Raw genomic sequence first — 5662 nt, forward strand, 5'->3', positions numbered from 1 at the left:
GGAAATGTAGCTGTTGGGAGCCACTGAGTCAGAGATCACGCCCACCTCAGGCGTCCAGCAATAGTTGGCCTGAGGTTGTCTGCTTGGGCAAAAGTCCACAGCACAAGGAGGAAGTGACCTTTAGCTCAGTGCGCTGTAGAGCTAGTCAGTAAGAAAGCATGCAAACCTTTCTGCTTGCCTACATAAACAGCAGACCTGTTCTTCTAGCAGTTATTTTGTCCTATTTGTTCTCAGATAATTGCTCTGTGTATCTGGAACCAGGACTGCTGTGGAGAAACTCTCCCTTCCCTGCTTTTGAGCACTGTATAATAAACCAGCTACCAGGAGTTGTGGCTGCTCGAGCCTCTAACAGAGGTCAACAGCCCACCTGGCCCACTTTATTCTTAATCTTGTCTCTGTTGTTTTCTTTTAATCTCCCATTACCCCTACTCAAGAGCTTCACAGCTGCACAGGCCACAGCAGGCAACAATGAAGAAATGGGCTGAGGTCAACTATGTTTCAAGAGACTCCTGTTGACCTGGAGATGAAAGAAAAGAGGAAGGTCTGGTTGGTCCAAAATGTGGTGAGACCTGGGGACTCCTGAGCCCATGGACAAGGACATAGCCACAGAGGGCTAGACCTGAGATTGAAGCATTCAGTTGATATGAGGTGAGGGGAGATGCACAAGAACACCTAAACTTGCAGAGAGTACCCATTTGACCTAGCCTTGATGGTTTGATAATCAGAACTCAACTAGTGGAAGATAAAAAAGAAAACAATTTTTGATAAAGGAAAAGAGGGTAAGTTGTTACAATTTGATGCACTTGAACTATATTCAGGGAGGTTTTGTTGTTGTTCTTAGGGGCCATTAAGTTGGTATTGACTCATAGTGACCCTATGCGCAACGGAACGAAACATTGCCCGATCCTGGGCCAACCTTACAATTGTTGCCATACTTGAGCCCATTGATGCTGCCTCTTTGCCAATCCCACTTGCTGGGGGTCTTCCTCCTTTTTTCTGTCCCTCCACCTTACCAAACATGATATCTTTCTCCAGCAACTGCTCCCTTCTGGAAATATGTCTGAAGCATGAGAGATGAAGTTTGGCCATCCTGGCCTCCAAGGAGCACTCTGACTGCACTTTTTCCAACACAGATCTGTTGGTTCTTTTGGCAGCCTATGACACTTCCAATATTCTCCTCCAACACCATAATTCAAAAGCACCAATTCTTCTATGGTCTTCCTTATTCACTGTCCAGCTTTCGCATGCATATGAGGTTATTGAAAGTGCCATGTATTGGGTCAGGCACATCTTAGTCCTCAAGCTGACATCTTTGCTCTTCAAATCTTTAAAAAGATCTTGTGCAGCAGATTTGCCTAATGCAATACGTCGTTTGATTTTTTGACCTCTGTTTCCATGAGTGTTGATAGTTGATTCAAGAAGAATGAAGTCCTTGACAACTTCAATCTTTTCTCCTTTGATAAGAATGTTGTTTATTGGTCCAGTGGTGAGGATTTTTGTTTTATTTACATTCCATACTGAAGACTGTGTTCTTTGATCTTTATCAGTAAATATTTTAAGTCCTCTTCACTTTCAACAAGCAAGGTTGTATCATCTACATATCACAGGTTGTTAATGAGTCTTACTTCAATCCTGATGCCACATTTTCCTTCATATAACTCAGTTTCTCGGATTATTTGCTCAGCAGACAGGTTGAATAAGTATGGTGAAAGAATACAACCCTGTCACATACCTTTCTTAATTTTAAACTGTTCAGTATTCTCATGTTCTGTTTGAACAATTGCCTCTTGGTCCATGTACAGATTCCTCATGAGCACAATGAAGTGTTCCAGAATACTCATACTTTGTAATGTTGTCCATAGCTTGTCATGATCCACACAAATGAAGGCCTTTGCATAGTTAAAAAAGCACAGGTAAACATCTTTTTAGTATTCTCTGCTTTCAGCCAAGATCCATTGGACATCAGCAATGATATTCCTCTTTCCAGTCCTCTTCTGAATCTGGCTTAAATCTCTGGAAGTTCTCCATCAATGTATGCTTGCAGCCATTTCTGTATTACCTTTAATAACACTTATTCACATAGGATATCAAAGATAAGTCCAATGATTTCTGCATTCTGTTGGGTCACCTCTCTTTGGAATGGGCACAAATACAGATCTCTTCCAATCAGTTGGCCAGATAATTGTCTTCCAAATTTCCATTCAAATGTCTAATAAATTTCCATTCAAGGAGGTAGTAGCTCAAAATACCAACAAAGAGGGAAGGAGTCTTCACATCAAATGTCAATTCTATCCTCTCTGTACACAGGGTAGATAAGGATGGACAACTTAGACATTAGCCAACTAAAATTTGAGGGGGGGTTGGCAGTAAAGGCATGAAGTGACTGGCTTACAAGGTTGAGGGAGTTTAGTTTAAGAGTGTGCAGAAGAAGATAGAGTCCTCATTGAATAGTTTTCATCTTGTCTAGATGGGTCTGGTAAAAAGAGATGGGGATAAGATTCTTATGATTCAGTAGTGAGTAATTGTCATGACTAATTGAGACGGTCACAATTGTAAAGGTAGAAGTTTTGTAACAAAAATGGGGGATCAGTTAATCTTACATTCCTGAAACAGAGGACCATAGGACCATCAAGGGAGAAGAGCACAAGTGGAATGTGGAACCTTATCCAGAGAAGCAGTGACACCAGAGATGGAGGCAGAGATGGGGACATGGAGAGAGAGAGCATCTCAGGACTAGATTCATGGAAAGAGAGGGACTGAGAGCTGGTGGCCAGGAGGCAGACTTACAGAATGTGCCCTTTGGTGGTGTAAATTATTATATATGCCTGAGTGGTTTTTTTTAAAAAAAGAGCTAAAATGTATAGAGAGAAATACTGCTAACTGATGGCACATGGAGGGGATTATAATAATTGTAATGAAACAAAGTATATGATTTGTTGACTGTAAAACTGATGATCTGCCCTGTAAAATTTCACTCAATTCATAATAAAGACTTAAAAACAAAAACAAAAACTCAATGAATAGGTGATGAACATAAATACCCCAAACAATGCTGAGATACTGACCTGGTGTAGGCACAGTAGCTATTGTTTATAAATAAAAGCTTTTCTTCAGGGAATGGGCAGTCAGGCAGCAAGTCCAGAAGAGAAGAATTAATGCTTTCTGGGCTGAGGCACACTGTTGTGGTTGTGTTTCATTGAGTTAATTCCAACTCGTAGCCACCCCATAGGACAAGGTAGAATTTCTCCATAGAATTCCCAAGTTTGTAATCTGTATGGAAGCAGACTGGTATAGCTCTATCCCTTGGAACTGCTGACCTGAGACAAAGCTTCCCAGAGTTCTGGGGATTTTGCCAGAGTCCAGCTGGTTCTTGGATAGGGTCATTGAGCCTCTCTGAGAGCCCATCAAAGGCCCTCTCTAATTGCTGTGCAGTCTAAGCCAACTTGTTCTCTGATGGTGTCTGTGCCAATTTATGAACGATGAGAGGAAACAGTTGAAACCAAATGAGTGGAAACCCAATCTCTGTTGCCCTAACAGTGCCTTTGGGACTTCTGATGACTGTCCATGCTTTTCCAGGCACTGTTTGCCTCACATACTTCTGTCAGTGACCATGACAGAGCTGGCCAAACATTAGAGTAACAAGTTGAGGTTTACAAGGTATGTTGTTGTTATGTGCCGTGGAGTCTGTTACGACTCATAGCGACCCTGTACAGGGTTTCCGAGGCTGTAAATCTTTACGGGAGCAGAAAGCCTCATTTTTCTCCTGTGGAACAGCTGGTAGTTTTGAACTGCTGACCTTGTGGTTCACAGCCTGATTCGTAATCACTACACTACCAGAGCTCCTTTACAAGGTATAATGACTTCAAATTTGATCAATTTATCTAGTCATTTATTGAGTACCTGTTATGAGATACTGGTGTGGTGCTGTAGGATAAGCACTGGACTGCTAATTGCAAGGTCTACAGTTCAAACTTATCAGTCATTCCTTGGAAACCCTATATAGGATTGTTATGACTCAGAACTTACTGGGCAGCACTTAACAACACCAACAACAATAGTATGAGTTTGGAGTATCTAGATGGTTCAAATGATTAAGACATTTGCCTGCTAATCAAAAGATTGGAGGTCTGAGTCCACAAAAGGCTGCTTTGGAAGAAATGCCTAGCTATCTGCTTAAAAAAAAAAAATTCAACTATTGAAATACTTACGGAACCCAGTTCTGCTTTGACATGTCTGGGGTCCCCATGAGTTGAAGTCTAAACAGGTTTTATTTATTTATTTTTTAATATACTAGTGTCAGTCACTGTTAAAGGATATGCTACTGATAAAACCGACAAAAATCCCTGTACTACTGGAGGTTTAACTCTGCTGGGCAGAGATAGTCAATAAACAAAACAAGTTAATGTGACGTATATTATAGAAAGAAACAAGATAGGGAAAGGAAATATGGTGGGCAACATAGTAGTTGTAAAGGGCTGTCAGGGAAGACTTCACTGAGAAAGTATTATTTGAGCAGAGTCTTGAAGAAAGTGAAGGAGCAAGCCATTGGGGGAAGAATTTACTGGTGAGAGAATACCTAGTGCATATGTTCTGAGGTAAGTGCAGGCTTGATCTGCCTGAGGAAAAGTCCCGAGGCTAGTGTTGCTGAAGCAAAGAGAGCAATGAAGGATGAGGTAGGAGAAGCTGGTGAGGGAGAGAGGGAAAATCATGTAGGACACCATAGGTCATTTTAAGGACTGTGGATTTTATTTTTAGTGAAATTGAGGGCTTGGAGCAAAGGAATGAAATGGACTAACGACTTTCAAAAGAGTTTAGAATAGTCTGAATGGAGGCATAAGTTGAAGACTGAGACCGAAGAGAAGGTTACGATAGTAACCCAGGCAGAAGATGATGGTGGCATTGAAAAATGGTTGGATAACAGATGTGTTTTGAAGGAAGAAGGACTCATTAGGATGTGCTGGCAGCTTGGATGTGGGGCATAAGAGGAATAGAGAGACAAGGTTGACCTCAAGGATTTATAATAATTAAACACCCAGTGTCACCACAACAAGAGATATGAGAAAATACTTTTGGTCAACTGGGTAGACTTTGGTTGCATCTAATTTTTTTTTTTTTAAGTGCTGTAAGTTGGTTCCAACTCATAGTGACACTGTATAGGATTTCTGAGGCTTTAAATCTCTGAGGGAGCAGAAACTTCATCTTCATTTTGCAGAGTGGTTGGTGGGCTTGAACCAAGGACATTGTGGTTCTCAGTTCAGTGCATATCATATGAAGCCATCTGATATGTAGCCATTACTTCCTTAGACTACTCAATAAGTACTGAAGAGTAAAAACATGCTAACATTCTTCAGTCTAATTTCACAGAAACTGATGACTTTAACCCCCTCATTCAGTTATTCCATTCATTTAACCATATGTCAGATGTTTGTCAGGAACTTCCTGTACCTTGAGATCTGTTGTTGTTGTTGTCAGGTGCCATCGAGTAGGAACTGACTCATAGTGACTCCATGCACAGCAGAACGAAACAATGCTCGATCCTGGGCCAACCTCACTACCGCTGCAACACTTGAGTCCATCAATGATGCCACCTGGCCAATCCATCTCGTTAGAGGTCTTCCTCTTTTTCTCTGACCCTCCACCTTACCCAGCATGACATCCTTCT

This window comes from Chrysochloris asiatica, unplaced genomic scaffold, assembly GCF_000296735.1.
Source record: "Chrysochloris asiatica unplaced genomic scaffold, ChrAsi1.0 scaffold00639, whole genome shotgun sequence".
NCBI lineage: Eukaryota > Metazoa > Chordata > Mammalia > Afrosoricida > Chrysochloridae > Chrysochloris > Chrysochloris asiatica.